Source organism: Micropterus salmoides, unplaced genomic scaffold, assembly GCF_014851395.1.
Source record: "Micropterus salmoides isolate LMB-PRFRI ecotype aquatic unplaced genomic scaffold, ASM1485139v1 Ms_hic_scaffold_4050, whole genome shotgun sequence".
NCBI lineage: Eukaryota > Metazoa > Chordata > Actinopteri > Centrarchiformes > Centrarchidae > Micropterus > Micropterus salmoides.
In genome coordinates this window covers 1-22,908 of record NW_024043430.1, presented here as the reverse complement: position 1 = coordinate 22,908, position 22,908 = coordinate 1, and the positions used below count along the sequence as shown (strand labels likewise).

The window sequence follows — 22,908 nt, the reverse complement described above, 5'->3', positions numbered from 1 at the left end:
AAGATTTCTTTTCTTCCCTTGCTGTCAAAACTTCCTCTTTAAACACTTTGAAACCTGGTCCCACTTCAGGGAACAATCTGTACCCCCAAATCAGTTTAAGGGGCTGAAAATCCAGCCAGGCTGCTCACTTTTCGCTCAGTGCCTGGTTTTGATTGACAGCGTGCTCTTATCGGGCACAAGTGTACCTGCTCATATAAATTGATGGTCAGGTTCAAGGGAGGTGGCACGGCTGACCTGCTGGCTAAGCACTCTGCGGAATCACCAATAAGAAAGTCTTAATAAGGTCCTGGAGAGAGCAGGGCCGGGCCGTGGCACTCATTAGCAGGAAAGAGAGATCAAGACAGATTTCTCTTACGCACAATACGGAGAGATGACTGAACATCTTCATCCTTTGCCCTGTTTCTTGAGCTTCCGCTATTGACTATGCAGGAGATGCCAGGATAAAGACAGAGGTGTGCAAATGTATGTAAAAGCAGAAAAGAAGCTTTTTTTATTTTTACTCAGGTAGGGGTTAACGGTGTTGGTAGGTAAAGTAAGAGTGTGAGACATGCCTGTTTTATCATTCACTTTGAGCTGAGCAGCAGGAGCAGAGAGCAGTGGAAAAGAAATTGTATAATAAAGAGTGACTAGCTGAACCTTTACAGCCACTCTACCTAATTGCGGTTTTTCTTCACCCTCATTTACACAAATCACTTGCAATCCTTGGTGTCCTTTAGCTGAGGACTGAATTAATGACTATCCCTGGGAATTGAGACATTAACACATGCGACAGACACCTTGTAGCATTTTCCAAAATACCACCAGAACTCAAATATGTTGAGGTCAGTGAATGACAAGCCACCCTACAATTCCTGACAAGACTCACGGGTATCCTGAGGAACAATAGCACTTCCAGATACACTGCAGTCAATTACAGTGATGTGAGATGCGGGGGCAGACAGAGGAAATGACAGTTGGGAGACAGCTCTCTTATCATTGTCCTTCTGTTGTGGCCACTTTGAAACAAGTGGAGCTATTTGTCTGGCAGCGAGGTATGCTGGAGGGAAGAGAAAGAAGGCTTTTATCTCGGAGAGAGACGGGAGCAGGGAATATGCAAGAGACGTAGCGCAAACAGAATATCTGAGAGGTAAAAAGTGAGCGAGCTAAACAAGAAAAGGGATTTGGAGAACAGGAGTTTGGCAGGTAAAATGGCAGGAGAAGAGATAGAGAGTCCTCGCAGGCAGGCAGTCAGGGACAATGGGCCGACAAGGCTGCTGTGATGTTTGCTCGGGCACGGCAGCGTACTCTTAATGTGCAGCATCAATCAAGATGCTGCCCACCGCACAGCACGGCAACTTTTATCGCTGCTCATTAAAGTAAGTGCAGATATTTTATGCATCAGTTGGAATGCAAGGACTTTTTCATGCTAATTTCCCTCCTTTAGATTCGTTATTCATCATCTTTGATCAACGGGGTCCTGTGCACAAATAAAGTGGAGTGAATCTGGAATCCGCCATGTGCTGAAGCATCACATCTGTGGATTGCTACCGCTGCTTTAGTTTATTTAGCAAGCTCAGGAGTTCTATATATGTTTAATGAAAGCGTATAATATATTAAACCCTCCTCCAGTTGTTTAACAAGGCTTTTCTTTAGAGTTGAATTAAAGAAGTGTGACATTAACTTCTTTTTACAATGGAGTATGTATCATCCTTTCAAGTGGAGAGCAAACGTATTATGGAAACCAAGGTTTGTGTCCTCCAACTGTTCCCCTGGGAGCGATTCCCTGATGAAGAGAACATTTAACAAATTTAAATCCACACCTTCTTTGCCCCCCCTTCACCCCGACTTCTGCAGGTTCCTCCAAGACTGATAAGATGATTTAAAATGGCATGGCCTCCTCTGAAATGAAATGAACTTGCGAACTTTGCCCCAAATATCCACCCTTGTGGACCATTTTGCCTTCCTCGCGAACACGATCGCAGATGAAAGGCGGTTGGCATGAGCACTTCAATTGTGCTTTGGGTCTGGTGCCAGTCCTCCAAGCTTCTCTGCTCTGGTTTTTACCCCCCTTCTTCTTCTTCTTCTTCTAAATCACATCGTACGCAGTGGGAATTGAATGCAATGTTTAGTTTTCCTAGATTTTTTATGACCGAACGTGAGCAGTGAACACCGTCTCTCATTAGAGACACGGGCGCAGATCTGAGAGCTGTTAATCCACTGCTAAAAGGAATGTGTCGAGCCTTTGAATCAGACAGGCTTTTTCTTTCAACCTCCCCTGTTTAAGATGCTTCTCAGTCCTGACTGCATTTATTAAATTACTCAGTTTGGATTTTTGTTTCCTCTTAATACCTCTAACCTGGTAATCAGCTATAGTCCCCCCCCAGCTGAGAATCCAACATAACAAGCATAAAGGCAGAGGAGGGATAATGCGTGTTAAGTGCACAACACCACAGACTTACCAAATATTTAGCAAGAGAAGCACCAAAAAAATAGCGGGTTTATCATACTGAACAGCCATGTCCTTCACAGAGTCACAGCTGTTATGAAGAGTCATGTTAAGGGCGTTTTGAGGATACTTCTCCAAGTGTTTTATAAAGGCCCGGTAAAAGACGGATCTTGGCTCTGCCGCGCTGACCTCAAGCAGCTTTATACCCACCTCCCTGCAAGGCAAACTTCCGCTCTCATCTATAATCTATTATTCATAACGAAGAGGCAGAGACGAAGACTGGGGAAGGCAGATAACTTGGGCGCTTTTTCCTCCATCCACCCCCACCCCCATATTACTATTATCCAGAGGCCATTGTGTGGGAAAACAAATGGAATGATTGCCTTTTGTTGTATAGGAGGGGGGAGAATTTTGTATTCTGTGCAGAATTTGAATGTAGACTTGCTATTCAGAGCACACATGCTATGACTGCTAGTTGCATTGTGCAAATAATGATGCATGGGAGGGATCAAATTAAAATTTATCAGCCCTGGGTTGGGATCCATCTCCAAATCTATTTCCAGCAGATGAAAAATTGAAAAGGCAAAGAGGAACGCGTGTTTTCGAGTGCGGTGTTAATTTGCTCTGTCATTCTTTCTTTTCTTTTTTTTATCAATTCAGACCAAATGTTAAGAGTCTGTAGGGAGTCTGTTAAGCTAGAGATGGTGTGTTTAATGTTGATTCCTTCTCAGCTAAGACATGCACATTTTAAATGCTTTATTTAAATCTATCAAGAGTTACACGTAGCCTAATCCATAACCAGTACATGCCCTAACCCCAAACTTAACCATGACAGTCTCCTTACCTGACCCAACCTAACCCTAGCCTCTATAGTCCAATATCTAGTACTTTACTTTAGGGGGACGAGCTTTTTTTATGGGAGTGCCCATAATGTAGCTGTTGGAACAGATTTTTATCCCCACAATGTGAGTAATACACATTGCACACATCCACATATTCACGTGTAAAATCACAGACATAGCTTTCAAATGCAAACACAACAACAACCCTGTTAAGCAGCCCTTATTGTAGAGGCTGATAAATGACTCCTGCTGTTGTGATAATCAGTAATCATTATCAATTTACAGTGGGCAATTGTTTACTAAGCACCTAAACAATTGGTTAATTTCGCATTCACAGATGATAAACCATTATGGGACACCTTTTGCTTGGTGCTCTCAGTGAATTAGCGCAGTGATAATCCAATTCACTGAACTGGGCAGACCAAACGTACATTTTTATTACTTCTGCGATATATCCCACAACAAGCCAAGTCTCTCTGCCTCCCCATAAAGCAGGTGGTGTTTTCCTTGGCATAATTTTCACACTGTTCTCCACGCAACACGCAAGCTGGAGGGGTGAGGGATCAACGCCATGTTTGGCATTAGGCTCCAATCACGTGAGACATGAGAGACTAGACATGCTGAGAGGGGCTCTGTTGGGCTAATAAAGCTACTCCATGAGCTGTTCATTGAAGAGAGAAAGCGGAGCCATGTCTACATCTCGTAGCTGTCACTGACTCCATTCCCCCACTGCACATTATGCCACAGCATTCCCGGCCCTCTCTGACCAGAGCGGCAAATTGCCTCCACATTGTCAGCGGTGCAGGTTGTGTGAACTTTTCACACGGCGGGGCGCTTGAATTATCGCTTATAGAGGCCACAGGTATTCAATCTACACGCCAGACTGTGGCGTAATAGACAGGAGGGGCTGAGGTATTATAATTGAAAGGCCCTTCAATAGCCATAAATAATGAAGTTTCCCTAGGGGCCATTGGGGGTTGGGGAAGGGAGTGTGTCGGATGGAGGGAGGTGTTCTCACACATATCGAGCTGGCCCGTTAACCCCCCTCTGAGTGAGGCATGGAAGGAATATGATATGGGTGTGAAAACACAGGAGAGGTAGTCACTCACACAGCTTCATTATGAATCAACCGGAACAAGTCTATGACGTAACTATGGTATTACTGTTAGCCGAGGTGTTTACTGACATTATAATTTCTGCAATTTTTCTGCAGTTGTGTAATCACAGTGAGCATCAACAATAAATTTGTATCTATCTATCTATCTATCTATCTATCTATCTATCTATCTATCTATCTATCTATCTATCTATCTATCTATCTATCTATCTATAAATATCTATAAAAAGGTAAATATCTAACTGTAGCTCCTATGTAGTGAACTGGTAATTCAGTGGTTTATGGCAGACAATGATCATCAGCAAGGTGCAAATAAACTTTTCTCTTCCTCCAAACTATTCCACATTCCTGCCATGAGAGTCACATGTCATTGCCTATAGTAGATGCACATAGTAATTGGCACACCCTTGAAGCGCTTTCAAATCAGGCAAAATTAGCAGCATGCTGCCGCTTCTGACAGATATGAGCTTTTCAATCCTCTTCCCAACTGAGTGGAGGAGTTTTCTGTGTCTTAATTACCTCACATTTGGCACAGTGCACTGCAGAGCTAGCGGGAGCCGCAGGGAGATGGGGACTCAGCTGAGACACTCAGACAGCGGTTGGTGACAGAAGCCAGGGGAGGATGCAGTGGAGAAAAGGCTCCCAGCTAGCGTGCCTGGGATGACAGGAGAGGTGGTGGAGGGGGCTAGAGATCCCCGAGGAGGAGCAGAAGAAAGAGGAAGAGCTAGCTCAAGGGAGAATTCCCCTCAGGCACATATAGCAGAATTGAAACATCCATATGTCGGCGTGAAACAGAAGATATTCAGTGTGTCGATGCTCTCGGTCTCTCGCTCTGTCTTCCATTTGAGATATTGTGTACTGGCTGGTCTGTTTTAGTTTGCACACAACTTCATATCCCCCAGGAATGCTGATAGTAGTAGAGCAAGACAGGGGTGTTTCAGAAGCTCTAGACAGGGAATACAAAGTCATGGTGAGTGCGGTGATGGAGCTATGAAATATAGAACAGTTTTTATATTAAAGCTGCACTGCACTAGCCTTTGCATATAAATATATTCTTGCTGACTTCTTAGGTATTAGGTATTAGATAGGTATTGTGTTTATTTAAGTACTCCGTGACTCCGAGACTCCGTATGTTACATTTCTTAGTGTAAATTGTCACCTGCTGTGAGTTTTGACATTTGTCATCACATATGAAAGAAGCAGCTAACGCTAGATAGACACCCTTCTGTCTATAATTCTGGACAAACAATACTTTGCAGGCATTGGAATAACATACACGGGAAGTATAGTGGTAATCCGTGCTACCATTGGTAAGCTAGGCCGAGTGCGGAACTATGTGGACAATTTGTCGTTTGTAGGCATAGAGTATGACATTTTCCAGTTAGTAGCACACCGCAAAAGTTGACAATGTGTCTTCTAGACCGGCTTTTAGTTATTATCCAGCTGATGGCATGGGAAATGCCCACTGAGACATTTGTGGCTTAGACTCTGTTTCCACATATGTGTGTATGGTAAAGGTTTTACCCTGTCTTGAACGACTGAAAACTTTGCAGCTTTATATATTATGCAAAAATAGCTGTAGTACACCATCATGGTTTATATTTTCTAACGTATGGGCAGCAGAAATCCTTTCAGCTTTTGTTGAGACACCAAAAGGCTCCAATCACTTGAGGGCACTTAAGTCTTATTTCAGAGTCTACATCAGTATTTACAATTAAATCATCTAATGGAATACTCCATTAAATTTAATAACTCCATTTAGGTAGAAACTTACAATAAAAGACTAATGTGCACGTCTTACGCCCAAGCAATATCCAGCCAGTGGTTTCTCTGAGTTGGGCGATAGAGAAAAAGCACAAAAGGACCCTGCAGAGAGAATTGGCTCCTGCAGCCATGGGCAATGAACCGCAGAGGCTGACAGCGAAGCACTCGATGCGTTAGTGTAAAAACTGTTCCTGTGCCCATGCTACAACACTCAAGCCCATGTTTGCTTGCTCAGTCTTTTCATTATGATAGTCAGCTGATTGTGGATAAACCATGCATGGAGACAGCAGCAACATGACGCTGATGTGAGATGTTGTGACACAGCCAAACATAGTTGTCCACATAAACAACTGGACTCGTGGTGGATGTACGGAAGCAGCATCGTAGAGGCTCTTTTTGTTCTCCTGATGAGTCCACTGAGGCTTTATGTTCTTGCCTGTATAGTTTCTGTCCATTTTAAACCACACAAAGTAGATCTGCCTCCAGTTCAATAGTGCTCCCTTCACTAAACTGTCTCTATTCCCTTGATGTGGCATTGATCTGTCTACTCAGAGCATTGTCTGTGCCAGCCTGACCAGCGCCATCAATATTGCATCAGTTTCAGTCCAAACAGCTCAGAACTCTTTTGCAGTCCATCTAGGTAGAGGTAATAAAATTCATGCCTGTCTTCATTCCCTGGGCGAGGAGAGTCACATGACGGCTGATCTCGCCCTATAGCTTTATTTTGTACACCAGAGAACAGAATAATTCAGACACTTTCCTTAGGTGCCAAGAGGTGAGGTTAGGAAATGATACTCTTGGGCCATGCAAAAAGTGACTTTTACATTATTAATCACCTCAAACATTAATTAGTAATCTCCGGTAATTAGTATTTGGTCCTGTCATCACCCAGAATCAGCTGTTCCGAGAAAATTACATGTTTACAAGAGAGTGAGTCAATATTTGCTCGCTGGAAGTTAAATTGAATTATCTAAAAAATTACTTCTGAGCGCTCAAACCCACCTGAGCAGCATGGGGAGTTGATACCGTCCAGCTCTGTCCTCTGGAACACGGTTGGACCAGATTTTGGCCCAAATTTCACCTGACTTTTCATTGTTCCCTTCTCCATCTCCCTCATGACCACGATGGTTTATCTGGCAGACACAGCAGTCTAGGGAAGCATGTAGATATTAAATTAAACCAAGAGGAATCAGCCGCACAGCTGCCACAATGCCTTCTGGAATATATAGTAAAACATGGAAAATGTGTCCAAAGTATCTACGGCGCTGGCGGCTCACTGACTTCAAGCCTTTTAGCTAGCTCATTACCCTTTTAGCTATAGCTGATTTTGCGCCCCTGGGGGCTGTATGGTTGTGCTGATGTTTTACTATCTTGCTTTTTAATTAATGGCCTGAAAAGATGTTCTCCGAATCCACAGTGTGTATTGTTGTGACACAGAATGGAATTTAATAGTGATTAATGCACAATTAGGGTCACATGGCAGACTTAATGTCTAAATTGGTTGTTTTGGTCGAGCAAAGGGACCAAGGGCACGGCCTATTTCTGAGGGCGTTGTGGCGGAGCTGGCTAACGACCTTGTCCAATGCAATAACCCAGGGCTGCCATCTTGGGCTCTATTTTAAGAGCACTAATTGAGGAAATGTAATTTTCCCGTCCACTTTAGAGAAGTCAATCCTCAGCCACACATTTGCATGGTTAAAGATCTTACGGATATATTTATTAAAAAAACAGGTCTTATATAAGTGTTCTTTGAAGAAACTTCCCCTAATCATTTAATAGGGCATCACTAATGTACTCTAATTTGTTTTAATTGAATATGACTACGTAATTTGACTGTAGCAGATGCATTTGTGCAAAGAAAAACTATTTTACACAGTCATGTCCATCCAGAAATTGTGATAAAAGGAAATTAGAGCTGCAGTATCAGAATAGGTTTCTCTAATTGCACATTTTGTTATGCTGAGTTTGCAATTATGCTGTTTAGTTGAGAAGTTAAATTCCCCTCATTTGTACCGTTTTATAATAAGTCACTCTTTATAAAGGGTTTATTAATGGTTAATAAATCTTTTACAAATACTTTAGAAAGCGGTTATGAGCCATTAAAGCCCCTGAAAACTTGGCATCAAGTATTTATTTAGAATAAATAAGCAGCAATCAAAGTTTTTTTTTTAATCATTGAGGTATTAATTAAGCATTAATTAATTGTTTCAAGTCACATTCTTCAAACGATAAATCCTGATTAGTGATTAGACGTTCCAACCCACTTCAAACCAGTGAGAATAAAAAAAAAACAGACAAAAAGAAAAACTTAAAACTCTTACCAAAAATGTTTGACTGACAAACACAGCTGAAGACTCACTGGTGAACATAGTAGAGCATTCAGCAGCTAAAGAGCCAGATATTTCCCTCAGGAGGTGGTGGAGACCAAAAACAGAGCGAAAAGAGGGTGAATATTGGACTGACATTCACCTATATAAATCCATATAAATGATAATGTTGCTTTGTAACTGCTGGGTAAGTAAACAAGCAACTGCAATATTATTAAAGGTGATTATTTGTCAATGTAAACTTGTTTCTGCTGCAGCAAGTGGTCAGAAAACCTCAGTTATTGGGGTTTAATTAGAAAATGTCCAATAAAATGTCCTTTTGGTTGCCATTTATTTATTACTTTATTAATTACTTGACTGTTTCTGACTCACCAGTAAACCAAAGGTTGTTTTTATTAATAGTTTTAAACTAATTTATAAAGCAATAAGCTAAACTTAATAACCCTTTGTAATAGTTGACTTATTAGAAAGTGGTAGTGCCCATCTTAAAATGATGCAAACACATAGCTCATGTTCCTTTCTTTTCCAATTACAATGGCTGTTTACATAGCTGACCTGTAGTGATATGTGATAGTTTAGAATTCACAACATCCCTGAGTGTAGAACGGTTATAAAATGCACCATCGCTGGGATTTCTTGCATGACCTAAATTAGGCAGTTGTTGTTTTCTAGCTTACACAAAACGATGAAAGCAAGCCATGCTAAACAATAAATCATGAGACCAAACCTTCTGAGCAGTGTGGAAACATTTATGTATTAAAAAAAAGCATGACTTATGTTGCTGTTATATAAAAACAATATAACTGACCAGACAGTAACATTGCCATTAGCAAAAAAAAAAAAACATCTGTTAGCTTGTCACTTAGTGAGGCAGCATGAATGAACTGAAAGTTGGCAGTGTAGTTCCGGATTATGCTACATGGGTGACATGCTAATGACTTGACACTATATATCGTGTGTGTTAAATGTCATTTGTGTAACTTGATTTCTTGAAAAAGTGACAGCCTAAATCTCTTAAACAGGCTGGATGTTGCCTCAGTTAAAGGGTCAAGCTAGCATGTTGTCACTGTTGCTCTCTCTCTCTCTCCCTCATTGCCTGCAGAGGCTAGTCAAGGTCAGCACAAACATATTCCTCCCAAAATACCTTTGACAGGTAACACAATGACACCGAGGAGACAGAATGTGAGTGATAAGTCCTGTAGCCTCTTTCATAAATAGCACGACTGCTGTCCGTCCTTCATGACTTCCTTCCCCTGGCAGGCTGATTGATGAGAATGCACATAATCCATTATTTTGGTTCATTGATTGAGCCCGGCAATCAGAGATCAGTGTTGTGGCAGAGGTAACCGGACCCTCCTATGAGACCGCTCTGTCGCACAGGCGCAAGCGGAGGTGTCAGCTGCTGGCCTACTAATCACCCTATGCTGTGAGTAATGGCTATGAAAGCAATCACAGCGGAAATGCATCATCTCTACAGACCTCGATCTATCAACCTGACTCGCTCTCATTTGACTGAAACGCATGCCAATGTGAATTATGACGCTTTGTCAAAGGCAGAGGGAGCCCGTTGGCTCCGGAGCTGCAGAATGTAATAATTAAACTCACCCATAAAGACCCATTGTATTTCATCCATTGACATGTACGTGTTGCGCATTTCTGAAGCTGTTTCCCTGGGTAAACATTTCATGCTTGGCTCTGGTGCATAATTACAATGCTTCAACAGTTTATACAGAGTCACAATATACGAACAGTCATTTTCCACTTCAGTCATCTTTCAATTTGTTTCCCCACATGATATCAACAGAGTAATGGTGGAAGAAGAAAGAAATGCCTCGCTTGCACACCATCAAAAAACTACTTGTCAGAGAGTTTGATGTGTTTCGCCCCAAACAAAAGACACAAGCAGGCATCCTCGGCTAACCGATCCTTTTGACGGTTTGGTAACAAATCTGGGATATTTTAAGTTGTTTGTGTTGCAGTTTTGTAATTTCACACAGTGGGGAACATTTCCTCCCCAACCACAGGAGTCCCCGGTCCCATCACCTTGCAATCTGGAGGCTGGCCTCTTTCTGCCCTCTTCTCCAAAGTGCCTCTCCATTATGGAGTATGTTGTTAGTCTCAACAGGTGTGCAAAATATTTGCAAAAGGACCCCAGGATTTGCTAGTTCAGGAATAAACTGAAGTTAGAAGACAACATCAAGGCAGAGTTGGAGTGAAAACTGTAGAGGACACAGGCAGAGAAGCGCTAATGTGCCAATTTAGCAAAGCAAAATAACCAGCAATATCAAACGGGGTCCTTCACCCTAAAACAAATTTATACGATGATTTATGTTTTTGTACATCTAACGAGCACAATATTTGTCATTTTGAAACAAATTGCCCCTGCATCTCTGGAAATGAATTCTATAGATTTTCCTCTCGGCTCATTCTGGTTTTCTCTTAGCGAGGGTTATTACTTAATTAGATAGGGGGAGGGCTCTGTCAGATATCTCCCCTGCCTCAAACTGAGACTCGCCTTTCCTCAGTCACTCACATAGAATACAAAATATACATGAATTAATTTCCAAAAAACCTGTTTATACCTGTTTTTCCTTGTTGTGGGGTGAGTCACTGTTTTTTTCAACATGGGATGTTTTACTGCTCATTAGAGAATACAGCAAACTTGATTTGAGTTGAACTCATTATAAGCGAAACTAAATATATAAAAGACGGATTCCCACAGCATTTCATGATCATGATGTTAATTCAGATGTGTGCGGACTGCTTTACCAGAACTTTACAGTCTTTATCCCATATAAGTGCTGTCTCTTTGCCACTGAACTGCGACTGGTGAAGGCCAATTGTTATTGTTGAATTTAAAAAAAACTTGTGACAGGTTAAGGTTTGGTTAGGTTTAGGCACAAATACAATTTGGTAATATTTAGAGAAACATGGTGGTCTGGATTGAAATGATTGCTTTGTTAAGGTTAAGAGACCTTTATCTTCATGGTTACAATAATAACTACTTAGTTAGGGAAATGAAATGACAGACTCTGTCCTTATTCTTTCTCGATAGTCTCAAGCTGTCATAGGTCTCTTAGTGTCCTCCCTCACTAGTCTCCTTCTTGCACCCTCACTCAGTTTTTGAGAACGGTCTGCTCTTGGCAGATTTACAGCTGTGCCACACTCTTTCCATTTCCTAATGATTGATTTTACTGGACTCCAAGGGATGTTCAGTGCCTTGGAAGTTTTCTTCTTTCTTTCTCCTGACTTGTGCCTTTCAATCATGAATAGTTTAGAGTGTTCTTAGTATTACTACAATACTACAATAATGCAATACTGTAGCAGAAAAAGCTGGACCTTCTAGCAACATCTCTATTTTTACCATAACAGGTAATCTCCATTTAATTAATGAGGCACCTGTGATGAATCAGGTGTGTTCTATTAAAGGGGCAAATACATATGCAAACATGCATTATGTTCTATTTGTAAATATTTTCAGTCACTATGTAGACATAGACATGTTTTCACTTTGATATTGAAGTATATGTATTGATTGATCAGTATCAAACAAGATTCAGAGTCTACGGCCATTCTAGCAGCTAGAGTTTCTTTGAGCTAGATGCTAACATGTGCTCACAGTGACAATGCTAACAAGCTGATGTTATGCAGGTATAATTTTTACCAAGTTCACCATCTTAGTTTTTCACGTTTGCATGCTAACATTTGCTAATTAATCACAAAGTACAGCTGAAGCTGATGAGGATGCCATGCAGGTATTGTGACCTGATGACGGTGCTAGAGGAAAAGTTACGGAATCACCAACATAGTCTGTACCAAATTTTATAGCAAAAAAAAATTTCACTCGAAAATATAAATTTGAACCTCGTGGTGGTGCTAGAACAAAGGTCAGGCCATTACTTTTAGTGATTGACATATTTCAGTGCCAACATTGTGGCCAACCGACTAACAGACAGAGAAAATGACATTACCATCCCTTGAGCTTGCTGCTAGTATGACTAAAAAATCACATTAAATCTACGCGGATTCAATGTTGTAAAACAATAAAACATGAAAACTTCAAAACATTTCATAAGCATATTTGTGGTGTGGTATGTCTGAATTGAAAGAGAAAAAAATGGCAAATGGAGAAAAGTATTTACTTCCTTGTGAGATCCAATCATGATGAAATATTAATATTCCAACATATAGACATCATCCCAAGTTACCCCACCACACATAGGTGCCTCCTGTCTGATCAGGCCACAAAATTAATCACAATTGCTGTGATCAGTGCAGCCAATGTGATAGTGGCACTTTTCTGAAATGTTAATAAAGCCATATTGACACTATTCTCGGCAGGAAGTGCGTAGCCTGTGGCTGCTCACTAAATCTCAATGACTTCATTAACTCATTACCATGAGTCACGGCGTGCAGTGCCAACAGCAATTTAAACACGACAGAAAAGAGCAGTGTCCTTGGGCCGCTTTTCTGCTCGCAAGACTGATACACTTTACTAGATTTAGCAGGATGATTGACACATCAATAGGTGCCGAGGTGGATTAAATGGACTCAATCAATATTCAGATTTGTCTCACTCTCACCTCGCTCCTGACGCGAATTGTGCACACCTTGTCAAGTGCTGTCGGCTTTTGTGCCTCAGGCGGTGTGGCAATGCTGCTGTTGAAGCAGCATACATCTTTTCTGTCACATCCTGGAATATGACACGCCTCAGAAGATTTTATTTGAATTTTTAATGCTTTTAAGCTTGTGGTAATTGAAAAATTACCAAAAGCTAAACAAAGTGGAAGTCGGTGAAAAAATCCTGGAAGGCATGAAAGGTCACTAAGATTTTCTCCACTACAAAGAAGACTGGTTAATATTCATCCCATTCTTTTGTCTTTTTATTCCTTATTCAACCAGGGGGCCAGAAGAGATGGAAAAATCGCAACTTTCAATGAATATGTCAGGGCTTTAATTCAACTCTCTCCTCTGTCTTTTGTAGAAACACATTTCTATTCATGAAGCCAATCCTCCGTAGTCATGACACTGCATACTTATGTTTCTTTTGTAAAACTCCAGCAAAATGGTAATTAAATTGCAACTGTGGGCTTCTGTCCCCTATGCAGACTTAAAGAAGCCTTTATCTTAGCAAATGACTGACAGTTGATTATGAAAAACCCAATGTCTCTTTTTTTTCCTCCTGCATGAAGGCAGTCCACCCACACCTCCTGCTTTTGTGCGCACTATTGTTATGGCTCCATTGTTAATGAGTTTAGAATTAACTGGCTGTAATGACTGGAGACTGGAGCCCCTGCCGAGCCTGATTGTGCTGTTGAATGGGGAGCTGGAGGAGTAATGTATGGATGGATGTGCACACAGTGTGCAGGTATCTGTGTCTGTGTCGCCGGGAAAAAATACAAGTGCTGCCAGAACCAGGAGGGTCGTTTTTGGGACGGTCACACCTCAATGCTCGTTGCTGCTGTACAACCTGACATCAGGTGTCATCCTGTGGCCATTCATCTAGTTTAGGGGATTGCTTTTATTGTGATTTTTGATATCAGGCAGACATCAGCTGGTAAAGCTGTGGCCCCAGTCTGCTACGGGGCATTAGACTCTACCCAAACGAATCCATTACATTCTGAAATAGTGCTATTAGCTCATTCAGAGACATTTACTTGCATAAAAACATTGTAGATGTGGGTACATTTCTTAAACAGTAGACTAATGTTTTCTTTCTGTGCCATGCTGGACAGTAACCCGGTAACGCGACTAGAAATCGAATCCACACGTCTACACCCACAAGACAACTCACTTTGAAACGCTGTTGTCATGTAAAAATAATATTTGTTAAAATGTGTGTCAGAAAACTAAAAATGAAATATTGTTGTGCTGCAGAGATGTCTTGACCTAAAAGTCATATTCTACAGACTAAAAAGATCAGATTTGTTTGGGACAGATCCTTGCAAAAAATCTCACCATAATTCATTTAAACAGTAAGAGTGAACATTCCCTCCAATTTTGAAAATTAAATCACAATTGCAATATCAGTCAAGATAATTTTTTTTGTACATTCATTCAGCCTTAAGGCTCAACAATTAAAAACAGCAAAATCTGGTGAGCGGTGGGACAGAAACAGCCCGTACTTCTAAGTCTCAGTTCCAATTTAACCTCTACTGCTCTCTGCTATCACCTGCTCTGTGTTTTAATCCAGCCTAACAAAATAATTTAGTGGTTCCATTTAAATGTTTTCCTGTTTCTGTTATCAGGCGTCTGGGTTTGCTGCTCTTTAAACCGCAGTGTCTCCTTTCCTGTTCGTACCTGTGTTTAAATACAGAAGATGTGGCATGTGGGTGTGGTGGATTTCGTCCTAATCACACGTGCAGGGGTACTTTTATAAACTGAGTTTTTCCTCTGTCGTTTAAAAAAAATCTCTGCATACATGAAAACACAAAAACACGTTATTAAGCCGTCAAGAGCATGCCAAACCAACAGGCAGCGATATGACCCTAATCGTAAAGCCACATTGGCCAATTAGAGCCTAATAAAATTGTAAAGAAAGCAGGCAGTGGAGCACAATCTCACATCAAACACAGCAAATAATGGTGCGCACTCTGATGTCGCAAGGCAAAAACTGTGGTTTCACCGTCTACACGACAACACTGCAACCGGAGATTCTTAAAATTCTCACCCTGGCAGGAGTTTTCAAAAATATTCGGTTTCAGTGACCTGATTCTGCGTTTCCGTGTAGACGAACGGCCAAACTACAAACTTACAGTTTTGAAAATACCCGTGTCCGTGTAGACAGGGCCTTAGAGTTGTTGGAAGGCAACTCTGATGGACCTGAGCTTAGTAATGAAAAGCAATGAAATGACTAAACGGATTACTGTAACTTACAATGACAAACAACAATGTCCATGTCAAATTATGTTGTATTCAAGGTTGGCCCGCTGCTGGGGCTACATCACTAGGCACTGCCTCAGGGTTGAAGCAGAGGTCACTGTGGCCTATCTATAACAAGTCAAGAAAGGCTAGCTGTCAGTGCTTAGCAAAAATAAATGTATTAAGTACACTGTAGTAGATGAGCAGGTCTTTTTCTATGTGCATCTTCTGTTTCTTCTTCTCTCCCCCACTGTCCCGCAGCATAATTCTTTATAATGAGCTTGTGGACAGGAGATGAGATATGATTCTTGGAATTAAAACAGCATTTTCTACTTTGATCATCCAGCAGTGTGTGAAGCACTGAAATAAGACTCTCCCCTTCTTTATCGAATCTTTGCTCTCACTCTCCCTCTCTTAATCTTTCCCTTGCTCGCTCGCCCTGCTCTATCTGAGCTTGGGGGATTGCTGTATGAGATGAAGAGTTAATGAAGAAAGCTTTTTTTCTCCCCTGCAAGAAGACCGGTAAGCTCTGGCAACTTTGTGCTCTGCTTTTGTTAATCGCGTCACGATCAGCTTTCATGCTTTACAATCCCAACCCCTGAACCAGTTGAGCATAAATATTTAACATAGTTACTTTCACGCCCCTGAGAAAATGTCTTACAGAATTGCATAAGCTGCTGCACAAATGAATCTGAACTATTATTTGCTCCTAAAGTTGGCAGATGAGCTCCCGTCTTTCTCCATGAAAACAATCCCAACGACATCATCCCCTTTTATTTCTTTTCACACCATCTTATTTTACATCACTTACAGGCAAAACAGCAGTCACACAGCTCCTCGCTCTCATGTGCACTCTCAAGTGGCCTTGTCTCTTACACTGCAAGTTAGTTGCAACATTGTCAAAAAGCCATTTAAAATGCTATCATCTAATATGGAGGCTGACGTGGGCTGGTGCTGGCAGCGTGGTTATGTAAGCAGCCTTCTCAGGGACTGATAGCAATCCAACACACCCAGCAGGGGAGCGGTGGTGTGTGTGTGTGTGTGTGTGTGTGTGTGTTGGGTGGGGGTGGGGTGAAACAAATCACACATTCAGTACGCTACATAATATTGCACCCAGTGTTTTGCCACAGGTATAGAGAGAGGCACTCTTTCGTGCCAATTGATTTGTTAATATGCTAATGCAGCGTGATTAGCGAAGCAAGAAACTGAGCGCGTCTTTGCTCAGTGAGGTGTTGATTGAAAGAAATCAACGACCGGGGTGGCAGATGAGAAGGAAATGCACATTTTGGAAACCAAAACTTTGAACTCTTTATTGTAATTACAGGCCAAAGTAGATACTTAAAGGATAGGTTCAGATTTTCCTTAATACATACACCCACATGTCATATCTAAATTGAAAGAGTATTCTCTATACAGGCCACAAAGGATACCACTATATCAAGGGCATGGAATTAGGAAGGAGATGGACACGTCTGAATACTATGGAATCGTCCCTAGCAGTAAAAAAAAAAGATTTAAATATAACCGCTGTTGTGTGTCAGTGTCTTGTCAGTGTATTTGGTACAAACGGTTAACAGCCAGCCGCAAATGAGCAAATAACATAGACCAAAGACGCAACTGTAATCTACAAGTAATTTGACTTGTAAAAGGTCTGGGCTGCAGTGTGGCGCCTTTCCTCTGGCCGGTAGCTCTGTGTCACTGCTGTGTCTGCGTCCCTCTCGCTTGGAAACACCTTTGCTCTGTTTGAGAGTGTCTCACTGCTCCAGATGCTTCCCACTCAAGTGACTGTGAGCTGCACTTTATCTGAGGTGCTGAAGTTCACATGGCTGTGGATTTGTGGCAAGATTTCTGCCTGCTCAGAAGTGTTTTCAGTTAGTTTTGGTTTTCAAACTCCGACACTGAGCACTGAGCTTGTCTCATCCTGTCTCATCCTGTACAGTTCCAAACGAAAAAACAAAAATTATTATAACCCATGATAACCTTCAATGACAATGTTACTTTTAGAGCACTACTTCTTTACTTATTGGCACTCAACGTTGGCATGTGGGGAGTGGAATCACCCAATATGGATGTAATTACTTTCTGACCATGTTCTCAGATCAGCCTGCGATCAGCTTGATTACTACTGAGAGAATTGATGCCCAAAACTATGAAAATAAGACCCAACCTGTAAATAATAATTACAACAGTTTAGGTTTCTTTCCTTTCAGATTGTGTAGCAGTAAAACAGTGAGGTATACTTCCTTCAAAGCTCAGATTTAACACATTTGTGTCTCTTGAAAACGGTTTCAGCTTCCAGGCTCACAAGCTGAATGCATCGGCACCATGAGCAAACATGGCACATTGCACACGCCACATTATGTGTTAATATGAAATGCAAGAGTATGTGAAGTCTTACAGTCATAAAAAAACATTTAGCTTTATTGCAACATACATCAGAGTATGGCAGCAGCTGCCCCTAAAGTCACTATTCCAATCATGTAGCTTTAACATCAATGAAATACCCATTACTATCAATGAACCCCACAGCTATGACTGTTAGATTAGGTTTGAGCCGAAATGTATTTACCTCAATGTATTGTGTAAATTATATACTGTTAAATAAAGACCAGAAATGGCCCAAATACCCTTAAACTGCACATCCAACAGACGAGTGTTGTAGTGAAGTTCTTCGGGCTGAATTTGCTTCTTGAAGACTCATGAAAAAAGTCCTCTTACCTTGGCTCTGAGTATATTGTGAACGCGTTTGTAGCTGAAATTTTAGCGGGCTGAGTCTACTTCATTGATTTCAGGAGCCGGACGGGGTAGGGGTGGCTGAAAATGCAGCGGAGCTCTTGTAGAACGAGTTACCTTGGGCTGAAAATCTGAACAAACATTGTTAAGTGCTGATGGTGGGCATGCTGGCAAGTAGATTTGCCCAGGGAGGGAGGTCTCCTCAGTGCACTGGCTGTTCTGCAGCTTTTCAGTTGCAGTTGTCTTCCCCCTCAGTGGTGCTGCACCGGAAAGTCAGGAATTTCCGACTGTTACAGCCAACATCACGTCTGCTGTCTATATGTTAGTGGAGCAGTTGACTGTAAAACACCGTCCTATTCCAATTAAGGAGCATAACCAGTGCTGTTTACTGTTGAGCTGCCACCTACACTTATGTCATTTGTAGCCCTGCTTATAAAGTCAAATTTTTATGAATTACATCCGACCACTCACTGTGGAAACCTTTTGATTTATCTCCTCTCCCTGCATTTCATGAAAATTATGCATCAAAATAACTGACTGCTTTACATGGTAACGCTGTGAAATAAAACAATTGTTAGCTTGTGCAGCGGTGAAGGGAAATGCTGAATCTTCCTGTAGCACTCTTCAACCTTACACGTATCTGTTGACTAAAACACTGCACACATCATAAATATACTGCATAATGCTGAGTCAGGAGAACTGTAACTAATGCTTGGGCATCAAGGTTTCTTGTCACACTTTGGTTCTAAATAACCACGCAGGAACACTGAGACTGGTAAAAGAGTCTGAATCAGTTTGGTCTTCTGTAACTCATAAAGCAGGGTCACAAGCAGATCAATCACCTGCATTACCTCAACCAAAGCAAAGAAAATACATTCTGCAACTACTGAAGCTGAATATTTGATTTCCCTGAGCCCCAAACCTATAGAGTTCATTAAGTCCCACACTATTCCCAGGAATACGTCTGCATCAAACTCATTAACCCCCCTCATAGGGCATCAGATATGGACCAAACAAAGGATGCAAGAGATGACAGTGTGTCCTCCGGGGGAAACACTCCACAACCACCAATACGTCAGCCTTGCATTACATGTCTGATGGATTTATCAAGCCATCAATAAGATATTGACTGGAATAACACTCAAGGTCATCCTGTATAAATCTCCAGTAGCCCTGCTTAACATGGTACAGTAAGAGGTTAATGTCACTGGTCTTTCTTGTTCCTCTAAGATGCTATGACTACAGATTGCACTGCCTCTTGAAGTCAAAACGACCATAATAAAGCTAAAGGGGGGGTTTTATCAAGAGATACAAATGTAGCCACAAATAGAATTTTATTTGAGATTTGTGTGCTCAAGGTCTATGACAAGATAATTAAAATAAATTCCAGTATATTGCACAGTAGTGCCTTACCTCTTCAGCAGTCAATTCTAATGGATGTTTGCTCTAATTAGTTCGTCTATTCTTTACTAATGCAACCTCATTATTTATGTCAGCTACAGCTGTAAGTTGGTGTGTGTTCTTTCTATTCTTTGGTCGCTCACTGATTTCAATACATGTCGAGGATTAGATTTAACAGCCCTTTAATAATAACAAGAACCTTTTTTTGCCTTAGAGATAAAAGTCAGTGAGATAATAAATACTCACATTTGCACATCAAATATTCCACACAAAGTGATTAAATTATTTAAATGAATACTATCATTTAAAACATGTTTTTATATGGCAGTGAGGGTAAACGTAAACTTAAAAAAAAAAGAACACTCATTCATTCAGTATTCAGTATAAGCTTCTTTTTTTTTTTTTTTAGATAGAAAGGAGGTTATGTGTGCATTGTAGTTCCTTTAAAATGCTTCTCCAGGTGTTTCTGCCTCTGGATCTGTAGAGTCTGGATCTGTGGTTGCAGGTCACCTACCCCATGTTCCTGCTTGACACACGCTGCTACAATTAATATTATTATTAGTCCTATTATTATAATCATTACTATCTCTATCATTATGAGGACCACCATTACTATTATTTTACATCTCTATGTGGAACTTTCTACTGTGCCCCCCCCCCAGTTGAGGTAGATTTATTGCGAATGCTAATTTGATGCCTAATGTCAGTTACACAACAATATCTATCAAAAGATTGCTAACATTAACCAATATTAGCCATTATAGGTTACTGGTCACACCAAGGAAGGCTGTAGCAGCAAAACCAATGAAGAGTGTACTGAACTGAGTAAGGAGGTGTTTCATTGTTTACGAATTGAACTTTTTAATGGTAACAAAATACTCAAGACCACATGTTCAGGTTCTTAAAGTATTCTTGTTGTGATGGAGGGCTTTGAGGCTCTGAGAAGCAAACAGTGTGCACTACAGTGCAAAGAATATACCAGTGCAATGTTAATCTACACTGTGTGCCCTCACTCTGCTGGTGCTGATGTTATGTGTACACACATTAGTGCTGAGATGTGCTCTCTGCGTGTTTCTCTCACAGGGGATTTCATGTAACCACCCCTCCCTCCCTCACCCCACTGTTATCAGTAGACTGCTGTGGAAATATCATTGTATCTACAGCAGCACTCTTCTTATCATGAATGTGCTGCAAACTATAAAGGTTCATTTGGTCACTGGGTTTAAGGTCAAAGCTGGTGCGTATATCACTCAAACCCGGTGCTGGGGAACACATCCCTGTAGCTGTGTGCTGCTGTGTGGGAGGCCGCGGCGATGAGAAGCTGATGGTAAATCGATAGTGATGGATCAAAGTGCCGCATGGCTGGAGCCCTGCGGTGTCAGGGTGCGGGGAACAACGGTGACTTTTTACACCTCCTCCCGTCTTCTCATTATCTTCTTCTCCTCCTTTCCTCCTACCTAGCCCACGATTCTCTCTTTTCATCTTTAAATTCCAACTCCTCTCTGTCTTCCCCCACACTGTGTGTGTGTGTGTATGTCTGTCTGAATGTGTGTGCGTGAGAGAGAGAGAGAGAGGTGACTTGATGCGTTGTGTCATGGTGTCAGGTGGCATCAGCCAGTAGTTGATGGGAAGATAAAATGTATCACTATCGATATCCGATCACTAAAATTGTTTCCAGCAGCCTTCTGCACTGCGTGTGTCTACAAATCTGTTGCTGTAACATGTGGGCAACATTTGACTCATAAAAGAGATGTTATTCATAAAATGAAGAAATTGGACTGCTTTATTGTCTAATGTTTGAGTTCAACTGGTGTTATGCATGTACAATTCCTGGTTGTTTAATGTGATTGTATTTTTCTTTTATATTACCATGCAAGTAGCACAATCTAATAAATAACCACTTGGTTCTGTTTTCTAGGAGAAAAACATTGGCCGGTCCGCTCCCAGAGTCACCATGGTAGGGATGGATGTTCTTTCTTTAAGGGTCAAAGTTGCCTCTAACCACTTCTTTAGGATTTCTGTATTTGTCGTATAAACTTGATAATGATTAATAGTGGTAATATGAAGTAACATCTGATCAGTGTTTGGAGGCAGCTTATACCTGGAGTGTTAATTGTAGTGCAGTGCCTTCCCATTGGCCTCTCTCTATCTATATGCCTAACCTGTGGATTTTCCCCTTGGCATTTAGCTCTCCTGTCTGTGTGATGACTACATGTGTTCAGTCTGGTCTATGTGTAATGGTTCTAGGGGTCTAACGGTACACAAAATTCAGTTTGGTTAAAAAAATGTCCATTAAGACAAGCGCAGCAGGTTTATGAGTTAGGTGAGACGGTCAATACCACTCTTGTGTGTTAAGTATAACCTGGAACCAGGAGACAATTAGCTTAGCTCAGCATTAAGACTGAAAGCGGAAACACCAAGCTTTGGCCTGTCTAAGGTTGAAACTGAAACTGAGAACTGAAGTTCACTAATTATACATTGTACCTCTGTTTGTTTAATCTGTACACAAAGCAAAAATGTACAAATAACATAACGAGGAGTTACATTTAGTTACAATGAAGTAACCAAGCAAGTGCTAGGTGATGAACTGTCAAGAAATCATTACATTACATAACTCCTTCTATTTTTACACTCTTAGGTAGCACTGTGCTACTTTACAGGCACAACAAACTGACTGAAATGCACATGGTGAGGAATATTATGATGGGGCTGAAGCCCTGTAACAAATAACATGGTCTAGCTGATGGACAACAACTGTCTCACTGCCAAACCCCGATGTGGGTCTCTCGCTATTTGGAATTTATGCAGTGGATGTACTAAAACGCAGAGCAAATTAGACAGTATTAAGATGATAGGGGATGAATACGTGTGCCGTTACACCCCATATCTTTTTTTTGTTCAAATTACTGGTGATGTGGGCTTGCTTCCAAAGAAACATTGTAAAGAGGAGATTTTGATTGCACTCCATTTTTTGTTTTCAACCAAGAAGTCCATTCTATGAGTAGAGTATGAGGGCCTAATTAATGAAAAACTAACCAAACTAGGGCACACTGTATGTAAATAAGAATGTTCTGTACCTCTTGATGTTTGTTGCAGCTGGCCCACATTGTTTGTTTTTTCCCATTGTGTTGTGCCTTAAAACCCAACCGGTCCCATTTCACTCTGTTCTAATTCCTGCCTTTGAAATGTATGTTTTGAACTGTTTAACTGAAGCTTTTTCTATGTGTCGTCCACTTTACTGAAATGAATGTCCTAACCTCTATGGTGTGCGTGGTCTTCGACTCTGTCCGTCTCAGTGGAGAGGAGGGCTGGTCTATAAAGGCATGGATAAAGGCAGTTTTGATGATGTTACTTCTTTTATTTTAAGAAGACATCAGATAAATCTGTGCTTATCCTTGCTTAATATACGGACCCTCCTCTTCCTCCTCTACCTCTTCC

The 22,908-nt window shown here is 41.2% G+C and overlaps 1 long non-coding RNA gene across 1 annotated transcript in view; it reads left to right on the top strand.

Moving 5' to 3' along the window:
- The window catches only part of LOC119887197, a 39,707-nt gene extending 18,010 nt beyond the window's left edge, over positions 1 to 21,697 (top strand). Inside the window, exon 3 of the long non-coding RNA XR_005441632.1 lies at positions 21,389 to 21,697. This is a non-coding gene — a long non-coding RNA (uncharacterized LOC119887197). The remainder of the gene's footprint in view (positions 1 to 21,388) is intronic.
- The last annotated feature ends 1,211 nt before the right edge of the window (positions 21,698 to 22,908 follow it).